Genomic DNA, 13,076 nt, shown 5'->3' on the forward strand with positions numbered 1-13,076 from the left:
TCAAAACAGCACGGATTTGAGGGAGAGTTGTGAGATGTGAGGGTCCAATGGCCACAGATTCCCACATCATGTTGTGATCCCTGCATGCCCTTACTTCAGCCGACAGGCTAGTGTAGCAGCTATAGTTAGCATAGCTAACTACCCTGCACTTCTCTAGTGGGATTGGGGCGTATTTTAGATACTAGATACCTCCATGCTTAGACACTATACTAATTGACACAATATAAACATTTAAGATATATTTAAAGATAGATTCTCTCCCCGCTCTCTCCACCTCCATGTAGACTTATACTCAGCCTTTGTGCTGTGAATTTTACCCTATATGCAGAAATCCACAGTAACCAGACATACGGCTGTCATGTTTCAATGCACTGAAACAGTGTGAGACTTTCACTTTGTTTCCCTGTGAGTAGAGTTTCATTCAATGAGGTTTCTACTGTTCCATCTTAACACATTACCAGAGCTATCAATTCCAAACTATACTCTTTATGGACATCCACACAATGTGCAGCGGCAATCAAAAAAGCGAACAGAATGCTGGGAAAAATTAAAAAAGGGATAGATAATACGACAGAAACTATCATGTTGCCTCTCTATAAATCCATGGTACGCCCACATCTTGAATACTGTGTGCAGATGTGGTCCCCACCCCATCTCAAAAAAGATATATTGGAATTGGAAAAGGTTCAGAAAAGGGCAACAAAAATGATTAGGGGTATGGAATGGCTTCCGTATGAGGAGAGATTAATAAGACTGGGACGTTTGAGCTTGGAAAAGAGATGGCTAAGGGGAGACAAGATTGTGGTCTATAAAATCATGACTGGTGTAGAGAAAGTACTACTACTACTTCTCATAACACAAGAACTAGAGGTCACCAAATGAAATTAATAGGCAGCAGGTTTAAAACAAATAAAAGGAAGTATTTCTTCACACCACGCACAGTCAACCTGTGGAACTCCTTGCCAGAGGATGTTGTGAAGGCCAACACCATAACAGGGTTCAAAAGAGACCTTGATAAATTCATGGAGGATAGCTCCATCAATGGCTATTAGCCAGGATGGGTAGGAATGGTGTCCTTAGCCTCTGTTTGTCAGAAGCTGGGAATAGGCGACAGGGCATGGATTATTTGATTGCCTGTTCTGGTCATTCCCTCTGGAGCACCTGGCACTGGCCACTGTCGGAAGACCGGACACTGGGCTAGATGGACCTTTGGTCTGACCCAGTACGGCCGTTCTTATGGTCTTATGTTTCTCAGCTGGCATAAATTAGTATAGTTCTGTCAAAGTCCGTGGAGCATTGAACTAGCCGAACTGTATGTGTCTTCAAATTTAAATAAAGGAATAATAATTACATGATAGATTGTAAGGTTTTGATTGTTTTATTTTATATTTCAGTTATTGTCTAAAATTCTCATTCTGTTCTGAATATCTATATGGATAAAGACTCTGATCCTGCACCCACTGCAGTCAATGGGAGTGTTGCCATGAATTTCGGTAGATGCAGGGTCAGGTCCAAAATAGCGCCCAGAAGAGAACTATTGAAACTATGCCAGCTTTTACCTGTTGTATTAACTGTTCATAATATCATAGTCACTTCCTGGTGATAAGAGACAGTATTATTGTTATTGCTTTAAATAAGCATCAGTAATGTGCGTTTAGTGCATACATCGTTGAAAGGCAAAAATGAAGTACACATGGCAGTAGTGCAGTTTTTCTGAAATTTCAAAAAAGCAAGTGCTCATGAAAGATGCTCGATTGAGGGTAGCATATTAATGGGGGAATTTTCATGACTGCTCATTGTTGGCTTAACTCTGCTTCCATTCACATCAGTGGGAGTTTTACCATTGACTTCAATGGGAGTAGATTTAGGCCAACACTGAACGCTTGTGAAAAGTCCAACCTGAAGTCCTCCAGCTAGTCACATTGCAGATAACAGCAGCAATGTCAATGGGCCGTCATCCTAATCTGGAGAGACCCCTGCTAGGGGTGAGTTAGTAGTTCAGTCTCTGTGGCCCATTCAATCCTTGGTCTCTGTAACAGGGTGGCTTGGCACTTTATGGGCTAGAGGCCTGAGGGCAGCCAACCCTGATTTCTAATGAGGCACACCTGAGCAAGGATCACCTGATTCTCCTATAAAGAGCAGAAGGAAACTGCAGAGTGAGTTCTCAGTGGGTTCTCAGGGAGAACAGAGTGGATTATTGACGCTGATGGGGGAGAGTAGGCTCCAGCAGAGGCACCTGGGATTTGCGGAGTGAGACTTCAGGCAGGAAAAGCATGGGAGTGACCTGATAGGAATGTAATGGGGTGGACTTGAGGAAAGACTGGAGAACTTTATTTTGAATGTTTGTTAATTTAATAAATCAGAACCTGAGAAGGGGTGTGAATGGACAAAAGGGTCTGGGAGTCATGGAGAAAGCCCCTTGAAGGTGGAAAGTGACGCAGGGGGCTGTTGGCCATTAGGAAGTGCTCAGGAGGCATCCACCTGGTGACAGTCTCTGTGCTGAGATTGCCGAGAAGAGTACCAGCTAGTGCCAATCCTGGGAATGTTCTTTTGTGGTGAAGACATTTTTTCTTTAGGAATTGGACTGAGACCACATATAAGTCACCAAACAGCAGTCACATCTTACTCATTATTTGAAATGGGCTAAATCTGAACCAATAAAAGCCTCAATACCCCATTGCCACCCCCCTCACACCCCCAAGATATTCAGGTAACATTAACAGCCCCTTGTTTCATAGCTATTCCTGCTTTTTCTTGTAAAATATAAACATTAACATAGTATTGTTTCTGGGCCAGCTCTTCAGTTAGTGTAAATCAGCATAGCTCCATCAAAGCCAGCTGAGGATCTGGCCCTATGTTTTAAACATATTTCATAAGAAGTATAGGATTTGAGTGTGGCTAGATTAACCGTGGAGGAGCACCATGGCTTATGGAATTTCCTAACTTCCGAGGGCTTGATTTCTCAACCTAAACAATGCATTAATGCTATTTTTTTGCTTGTGGACAAATGAGCTTGTAGCACCCACGGTAGGTAAGGGTTGCAAAATAGTTTCCATTATAGTCTTAATAGATTTCAAGCCCAGAAGATATCATTATGATCATCTAGCCTGAGATCCTTCTACTTTTGTATGGGTTAAAGTTTTCAATGGAATGGAAATGTCCAGACTCAGAAAAATATAAGAGAAAAATCTACTCTAGGACCTGAGTATGGATATATGGCATCAGTATTATATACTGCCATCAGTATTATATCCTCCCATCTATGGAGGAAAACAGATGCAAGAAGATATAGAAGGTGAATGGTAATTCGTCATACCCTTACCAGCATGTCCCTAGAAATTTAGCAAGATGGTGGGCTCTTTACCTTTTCACATAAGGGTTAAAGAACCATGATAGTGCTTTGCTTCTACAAAAATGGTTGCTAGAAGGACAAAAGGTGATTTTGAATTCAGGAAACTACATAGCACAAAAGAGAATAAACGAGTGAAACCATTTGCCCATGGAGAATTTGATAAACTGCAGACAGAAGTAATTTATGTGGAGAGTAAACATTGCATAAAAGGACATTTTGTTTTGTTTGCTGCATAAATAACACATGAATTCCATGGAAGCAGCCCATATCTTTTAGGATTTGAAGCCACATAGTGTGTGTTTATTGCCCTGTTCATTTAGGGTCTGATTCTGCAACAGGCTGACTGAGCTTCTCTTGTGAGGTGCTGAGCACTCTCAACTCCCATTAAAGACAAAGGGAATGGAGGGTAGTTAGTACCTCACAGAACTGGGCTCATACAAGATATTTTCCATCTTAATTATGATTTGGAACCAAGAACAGGCAGGTACTATTCTAAGATGTTGATTAAGGGCCAGATCTGCTAGCCTTATTCACATTGAATAGTACCTTACTTCTGTAAGGATTTCTGTGTCTAGATCAGGGGTGGGTAAACTACGGCCCATGGGCTGGATCTGGCCCCTCAGGGCTTTGGATCCGGCCCACGGGATTGCCCCCCCTGGCGGCTCTCAGAAGCGGCCCCCAGGCGGGGGGAGGGGGGGCGCAGAGGGTTCCGCGTATGTTGCCCTTGCCCCGCAGCTCCCATTGGCCGGGAATGGGGAACCGTGGCCAATGGGAGCTTCAGGGGAGGTACCTGGAGGTGCAGTAAGGGCAGCGCAAGCAGAGCCCTCCGCCCCTCCTCCCCCAGGGGCTGCAGCGCTTCCTGGAGTGACGTGGGGCCGGGGACAGGGCAGGCAGGCAGGAAGCCTGCCTTGGCCCCGGTGTGCACCGCTGCCACCCTGGAGCCGCTTTAGGTAAGTGGCGCCGGGCCGGAGCTCGAACCCCTCCTGCACCCTGCCCCCCAACTCCCTGCCCTAAGCCCCCTGCCTGCACCCTGCACTCCTTCTGCACTCCAACCCCTGCCCTGAGACCCTCCCGCAGTCCGCACCCCTGCCCTGAGCCACCTCCTGCACTCCGCACCCCTCCTGCACCCCAACTCCCTTCCCTGAGCCCCCTCATGCACCACGCACCTCAATCCCTTGCCCCGAACCCCTTCCTGCACACTGCACCCCTTCCCACACCCCACACTCCAACCCCCTGCCCCGGCCCTGCATACAATTTCCCCACTCAGATGTGGCCCTCGGCCCAAAAAGTTTGCACACCCCTGGTCTAGATCCTGGGGTTATAGGGTCTTGGCTGACTGATACCTCTGTGTTGCCACTGGGGAGCGAGGCAAAGCAACACCCAACAGTTACTGGAGGGTTAGGCACTGCAGGAAGTACTGCCTGAAGAGGTCAGTGCAACAGAACCCTGAAGCCCTCTGATTAACTCACGCAAACTCTTTAAACCAGGAGCGTCTGAGCCACAGTGGAGACTTTGGCTTGCTACAGCCTCAGACATCATGTTTTGTCCTGTCTTGCTCCTGACTCTTGCCTTCGAACCTGGCCTGTCTTGACTTTGATGCCCATTTCCTGATGACTTGGTAGCTAGTCTTGACTCCTGCTTTTGACCCCAACCCAGCAGACATTATTGGTCCAGCTGCCTATGCCCTGGCCATTATAACTTCATGAGTAATATTACTGAAGTCAGTGGGACTACTCATAGAGTAAGGAGCTGCTTGAGTAAGGGTACTGGAATCTAGACCATAATAAAGATGCTCATCTTGGAAATGTTCGCTCAATAGTTGGGAGCCTTGTGTCAGGGGCAATGTTAGACCAGATGGTCTCATAAGGGCATGGAAATATTTGCAATAGACTTTAGCTGAAATATGTACTGAATTCACATTATTTATTTGATTAGTTACAGACAAAGATGTGTATGAGCAAGCGGCATTTCAACTTTCTTTTTTCTTCCTTTCTGGCTTTATAAAATTACATTGCCTGAGACATGAATTTCTAGATGCAACACAAACAATTAACCTAAATTAAAACCAGCCATCTAGGCTAAATCTTACCAGTTCCTTGTTCAGAGAAAAGCCATAGAGATTAAAGGCTGTGCATAATTACGAGTAAAATATTTTGAGTTTTGTTAAAAAAAACATGGGGGAATTATTATGTAGGTTTAAAACTTCAGAACTATAATGATAAAAAAAGAGATTGGAAACAATTTTTCATTAAACTAGGTGTGGGCATGGTGGTTTATAATAAGCTGATTTACACTTTTTATAGTTCATTTCACCTCATTATGCGAGATTTTGAATATGTTTATTAATATACCAGTGCTTACAGTTAAAGGTCTCATAAATGGGCTATTAATTTAGGAGATTCAATTCTAAAGACCTTGCTGTAACCTCATTGCCTGCTTTGCTTCACTTCCATCTGAAACAAGTGTCCAACCAGCTATATTACAATGCCTATTGATTTGAAATGAATGATTAGAAAATGAGTCTTCCAGTTCAGCTCCCAGATAAGTATGAATTTGAAATTTGGGTAGTGCCAGTGAAGTCTAAGTGAAGTCCCTTCACCAACGCCCACTGATGAAGTGGAGGGCTGGGGGATGTGGTCCACTGGCCAAAGCCATGTAGAAGCCATGTATGTGTAACATGCAAATAGGAGTTGTGCTAGAAAAGTATTTTTGGGGTGGAGGTTGGGAAGATTCCAAAAACCCCTTTCTTGTGACACACCTTTTTTTTCCCACTTGGTGTAGGGAACCAATAGAAAACCAGATGGCCTTTCAACATTTTCCATTCACTCTTATATAGTTCTTGCTGTTGTCATTGAAATTTGTGTAAGAATAAAAAGGAACATCCTTTCAGAATAAACCCTCATGCTTAGGGTATTCTTTTGAGGACTCAAGGCCTCCTCCAAAGCCCATCCAAGTCAATAGCACTCTTTCTATTGATTTCTATAGGCTTTTTAGGGTTGCCAGGTGTCCAGTTTTTGACCGGAAAGTTTGGTCAAAAAGGGAACCTGACAGTGTCCAGTCAGTACTACTGACTGAATCCCAAAGTCTGGTTACTGCAGGTAGGAGAGGCACGGAGGAGGCAGATCATCACCCATACTAGCCCCTACTCAGCTGGGGCCATATCCTACTGCTTTGGGCAGCTGCAACTTCCAGTCCTGGCTCTGCAGGTGATTCCCTCCTGATCTGGGCAGAAGGGAGTGGGGGGAGGAAGAGGAGGAGGAAGAGGGAAAAGCAGCAAGCAACGGGGGGGGGGAGGAGGAAGTAAGGCACACATGAAAGAGATTTGCCTGAAAAGCCTGTGGAGGGTTCAAAATTCACTTGGCCCATCAACAAATAAGAACCAGTAAAACTGTGGTGCTGAGTCACAGCTGCTACTTCTGAGTTTAATGAGGTGCAGCTCACCTTAGCATTTGGGGGCAGGCCTGTGGGGAAAAAATGTCTCCTCCCAGCTCTTCCAAATGTAATAAATTCCTGTCTAGCATTCTCACATCACTTTGCACAGAATAGGACTAAGAGCTTTGGGGAAGGTTAACAAGATAATATTTTGATGCCTGACTCCTATTGATATTAATGGAAATTGGGCATCCAACACTTAGGTGACTTTGCAACCCTAGGGACTGGTTTATGATTTCAAGGCTATCTGTGAAAGTGGAACGGCTACTGAGATTGCCTGCCACATCTGTGGTTGAGGGACACACACAGACCGTGGGAGCTGGACTAGGAGTCCCGACTGATGGGCAGGGCAGGCTCTGGAGAGCCTGCACAAAGCTGGAACCACCCAAGTGTGCCTGGAAAGACACAATATATGTGAGGAAGAGGAGTTAGCAGGCCAGAGTCTGATTAACATGATCAGACAACCAACTGCAGACCTCAATGAGCCTGCACATGACTGGGACTGCCCAATATGTGAGCTGAGCCCAGGCAGGGACAATATTTGTGAGAGGTTGTTGCAGGTCATCAACTTACAGCAGCTGGAGGGGAAGCAGCCCTGGAGTTGCTTCCTGCAGGAGGAGGGGAGATGTCAATTTGTTTCTTTCGGCCCTAAGGCTTGATACTGACCAAAGCCCCAGCTACACAACAGAGAGACTAAGGCCCAAGGCTCCATTATACCTGTAAGGACTATCTGCCAGCTGAGCCCATAGACCTCTCCCCCCCCCTCCAGTTCCAGGAGCCATGGCGGTCAGGGCTTGAGGCCACCAGGGACCTCCTTCACCCGAATGGGAGAGCTGTCGGCTTCCCAGTGTTGGAGTAGCCAACCTACACCCAGTAAGCCAGGCCTATACCCAGTAAGGGACCCTAGATCTTCACAGCGAGCTCCAGTTCCACCAAGCAGCTAAAGCTTGTGGGGAGACTTTAGAGCATTTTTGTTGTTTTTACCTAATTAGTTGATATTTAGTGTTTATTGCTGTGGGATTGGCTGGTTACTAATGTATTCAATATCCCAACTTCCCTTACCAGTTCGCTTTCCCTGCTTTTAATTTACCCCTGTCCTGTCAAGGAATAAAATGATTTTTTATCCTTATCTGTTGGCCTTTGATTTCCTGTATATATAGTAATGTCCTGGAAGTCATTGAGCTGTCTATTAGTTTACGCACCCAGCCACTAAGCAGAGGCAGTGAACACAAACAACCCCCTGGTCCTAAGGTGGGTCACTGAGCCTTGGAGGAGGGCAGAATAAGGAGCTCTACCACTCTTGGTAGAGCAGAGGTGCCCCCAGAAGCGGCTATGGCAGATAAGACAAACACAGGCATATCTTTCTTGAGACTATAGTGTTCACTTAATGAATGTTCTCTGTACAGGTTATAGGTATCACTGTTGGTTAGGGATTGTATTCTACGCCATGGGGGAGGGCCATTGCAGCACCTCCAGGAACTAAAAACAGTGGTGGGTAATTACTGCAGACCCTGGGACCAGTAAACAGATCCAGAGATGCTTGCCACCCCCTGAGGGGGTTTGGATATACTGATTCTGGCTGGCTTCAAGAGCCCCAGAAGACAAAGGAAGAGCCTGGGTAGAGGGCCAACTTGAACTGACAGAGAGCCCTTCATTTTGATAAAAAAAGATGACATGCCTTTTGCCCAGAGAGAAGGGAAGGGTGCCCTGTGGAAGGCTTGGAAGGACTGGAACCTGCCAGGGACTCCCTAGGAGTGAGGGTGGGGGAGGCACTGGTAAGCTTAAATATGCATTAGACCCTGCTATTGTTTTATATACTTTCTCTGTAAAGCTTTTCTCCTAAAATCATGTACTTTGCTGTGGACAGAGAACCTCTTTCCTCCTCCTTTGGAAAAGCTGTTTGGTTACTGGTAACTGCTGGCATAGCCTTTGGAGAGGAAGCAAAGCACAGGGGCTGGAGAGTAGTCAGACCGGCTGGGATAAACACAGTGAAGTACAAGGAAGCTGTGAGACTAAACCCCTGGTCAGAAAGTAAAGGGTCACAAGTCTCTGCCCAGAGAGAGGTGACAGCTAGAGCTCGGAGACCGAAGAGGGAATTCCTTGAGCAGACCATGAAGGAGGATCAGAGGTGCAGTTACCCCAAAACTGTGATAGGGCTGCATGGGGGAAAGGATAGAATTTTAAAAAATGAAATCTGAGGTTGCCTTTAGCATTTCTAATTTTCCCACAGTGGTTGGTGTTGGAGAGGGAATAGACACTGACATCATGGGTCCCAAATGCTGACTCTGATGGCTGAGAGCCATCTAACCCGTTCTATGAGGGGCTTTGGATTACTGAGTCCGTGCAGTGTGAGGACTCTCTGGATGTGGTTCTGGCCCACCCTTATTTTCATACTTGCTTTTAAAGCATATGGTTCATGAAACTCACGCACTCACTCTCCTGACTCAGTGAGACTTTTTCTAGTGAGGGTGAATAAGTGAATTAAGCTTCAAAGGAATGAAACTTGTTACAAATCCACCTGATAAGCCTGTAGATCCAAAGCTTATTGGCATAGCAGTGGTAGTGAATCAACCTTTGTCTGCAACAAAAAGCTTGGCTTCCCCATCTAGCTTGTTGTATTTGACAGCAAAAAAAAAAAAAAAAAAGAGAAGCTTTGGTCAGGTGTTTTGTAAAACTAAGCAATGCAAATACTCACAACAGGAAAATCCTGGAGATTCTTTCAGTGCTCTGACTGCTGAGAGTAGGGAATCAGCCTGAGACTTGATCTGAGAAAGGGGCCAAGAATAATACACGTTGCATTATTGTCTGTAATCAAAATATTGTCATGGTTTCCATTTCGCTCTTGCTATTGCAGGGCACGGTGAGAGCTAGTTTTTCTTCCATTTCTGCTCCAGGCCCTGGGTTTGCCTTAATAATTTTGCTGAGTTACCTCTCAGCATGAACTCCAGCTATCAAAACATTACAGATCACATTTAACTTCTTGGCATTTTTTTAAAAGAAGAAAAGTTGTTTCTTCATTGCTTTGGTGATGGGGGCTATGTCATCCACTCGCCCGCCAAATGAGTTTTCTGTAAGTGTGAAAAAAGTGCACTCCTAATGTTTTGGTTGGGAAACCCTGGAGCTTCCAGATAGCATAATTACGCAGCTCATGATGTGTGATGGCAGTAATCCCCCTGCTAAGTATGAGACTTAACGCCCCCACGCACAAGGAAGGAGTTATTTTGAGAGAATACACCGCTAGTTAAATATATTTTATTAGTTTCATTAGCAACTTTTAAAGCTTCTTAGAGGAAGTCTATAAGGGCCAAATTCTTCTTTCTGTTTGGTAGGTCAGAGGGGATAAGATAAGTGCAAATAGCAGCCAAATTTGACCAGTACCAGGGGAAGCCAGGACCGGCACCTAAGTGAACTCCCTTTCCTAAATCCCACTGATGGCCTCTCTGCCAATTTTGAAATAGGAGATGGAGTGCAGAGCCTGAGCATATCTGCTCTATGTAGCATCATTTCCTACCACACTTTTGGGATTTCCATATGAAATCCCTAGAGGAGTTAAATGAGTTTATTTTCAGCATTAACTCTTACTCCTCACATTTACCTCTCCTGTGCTAAGGGAATAGCATGTGGAGAAGACACAAGTGGGCAGTAGCATGAATAAGTTGTCCTACGATGAAAGGAAGGACCAGGGTTACAATGAAGTGAGATTGGCTCTTCCTTAGAGACTCCAAGATACAAAGGATTTCCCCATTGTAGTTGGGACATACGTTCAGGGTGGTGGGTGGGGTGCAGAGAGCACAAGTAGGTCCTTCCCTCCCGTCCCTTCCCCTACAGTACATGCACAAGAAACTCCAATAATTTATCAGCCAGCTGTCCCTGAGCAAAGAGGATACCACCTAATTTTGTCCTCTGCAATCACTACACCAGCGTGTTTGTATTGGGGTAGCAGCATGTGTTCCTCAGCACTTGTCTATAGGGCTATAATGAGGGACTACATGGCTCACACTTCCTACTGGAGTAGCAAGGGCCACTGCAGCGCCATGTCTTCATCGACCACCATTTGGCCAGAGATCCCCTTTCCTCCTCTTCCGGAAGCAGTTGGTTCTTACAGCCATTAATGAGCTCTAAAACTTCCTTTTAAATTAAAGTCAGAACTAAGGAACTAGATGACAGACACTGGTTTTACTCAGCCCTATGCATGCATTATAATTCTCTTTCTCATTTAAGTCCCAGAAATCAGAGACTTCTGTTTGGTGCTAGTGTGAATCAGATCAGTACCTCTGGACTATCTGATGATTGGCTTGGAAATATTTCTCCTATGTGCTCAATGGACGGAGGAAACTTTTTTCTTTTTTTATGTTTTGTTAAACTGCAGAGCAACTTTTAAAAGTTTTCAGATTTATATAACCAGACTCATCTACAGGTTTGAGAGTTTTGCTTGATTTTGTTTTTATTTGGTCGTGATGGTTATTACACTGTTGTAAATGCAGGTCATAGTAACATTGACACATAGACTTGTCGTTTCTTTTCAAATTGGACAGGCTGGTTGCAGGCTAATTTCTGGTAGTGTCAATGTGTGGTCAATTGGAATTTGGTTTGGGGTGATTTTAAACTAGAAGTTTTGGATTCTAAGTATCTAATTCCTTGGCTTGAACAAATGCAAACTGCTATTATTTTAACATAGTTTTTTTTTTAATTTTCACACTAGCATTCTTGAAAGAAATTAAGCTTTACACAATATACGGTGGAATGACAAAAGTATTTTGCTGATTGCTTTGCCACCTTTTTGCATTCTTTGTGCCTTCAGCTCCAAAAAGCCCATATCATGTCAAATAGGTGGTAATGGGCAAAAAGCTGGACTCTCTTCGGGCAGTTTGCCCCATTTTAGTTAGTTTACATTTTTCTTTAAATGCATTTTTTGTTTTCAGCATTTATGAATTTTTTTGCTCATAAACTGAGCTTCAGACACAGAATCTTTATTACACTAGCAGAATTTAAAAAAATGAACCAAATAACTTGGCCTCTGGTCTATCATTAGACAGATTCAGTAGAAAGAAGGGCACTCTACCCACCACTCAAATGTGCAGTATTATTAACATTGCAAATTCAGGCAGGTTGCAAAGGTTTCTTCCATCTAAACAGCTCTTTGTGTGACACTGATGGGTAGATTTTCAGCAGGGCGAAGGCACAATATGAAACCATGAAAAAGTGTTCCCACCATTTGCAGGTGTAAATCCAGTAACAAGAGGCAGAAGTATGCAGAATGGTATGCACGATTCTATGTGTGGGTGCAAAAATGTGGGCCCCAATTTTCCACGATTTAAATCTGAAATTTCACGGTGTTGTAATTGTAGGGGTCCTGACCCAAAAAGGAGTTGGGGAGGGGGGAGGTCACAAGGTTATTGTATGGGGGTGGGGTTAGGGTACTGCTACCCTAACTTCAGCTCTGAAGGCAGCACAGAAGTAAGGGTGGAAATACCACAATCCCCCCTAAAATAAGCTTGTGACCCTCCTGCAACTCCCTTTTGGGTCAGGGTCCCCAATTTGAGAAACTTTGGTCTCCCCTGTGACATCTGTGTAGTATAGGGTAAAAGCACACAAAAGACCAGATTTCATGGTCCATCATGCATTTTTCATGGCTGTGAATTTGGTAGGGCCCTACCTATAGTAGTAGGCGTACTCCCCCTGCGGTCTAAGGAGCTCAGAGAAGCATTTTGCCTCCTGATGCTATTCAGTGTGATGCAATTCTGTGCTGTCCCTTACTCTGAATCATTCTTAGCAGGTCTAATCTGGCCCTTAATGGCTACAGTGATTTATCCCTAGGTTAGAAATTCCCTACAATTTGTATAAGGAAACTCATACCATGAAATTGATATTACAGCTGTAATAACAAATCACAACTCTTCTAAGAATGAGGAAAAAATGAGCCCACTGCCTTCTTTCACACTTGCATTCCTTTCAGGCCTAAACCAAGTGTATTATTGATGTGACTGGACCTGCTCATGGGACGCAGTCTCTCCATCTGTCTTTTGCTAGGTTATCTAGAGACAGATCACATGTCCAATGTGGCTAAGCAGCTCTCCCCAGCAATAGGAACTTTTGTATTCTGGTCCAGAGAAGATGGGAGAAAAATCACCTTCTCATAACAAGCAACTTGAGTTTACCCTACTCTCTTTAACTGAACATTTTTTACTTTATATCTCATTAGCTACAATCTTAAGTCTAGACAGAGGAAGGTGTCAAACATTCCACCATTCCCAGGATATGGGTTTTAAGTTTGTTATTATTTTGGTGGGTG

General features: G+C 44.4%; 1 protein-coding gene across 1 annotated transcript in view; it reads left to right on the forward strand.

The window, feature by feature from the left end:
- The window catches only part of VCAN (versican), a 121,071-nt gene that overhangs the window by 24,578 nt on the left and 83,417 nt on the right, over nucleotides 1-13,076 (forward strand). The gene's annotated exons all lie outside the window — the stretch shown is intronic.

Source organism: Emys orbicularis, chromosome 6 (assembly GCF_028017835.1).
Source record: "Emys orbicularis isolate rEmyOrb1 chromosome 6, rEmyOrb1.hap1, whole genome shotgun sequence".
NCBI lineage: Eukaryota > Metazoa > Chordata > Testudines > Emydidae > Emys > Emys orbicularis.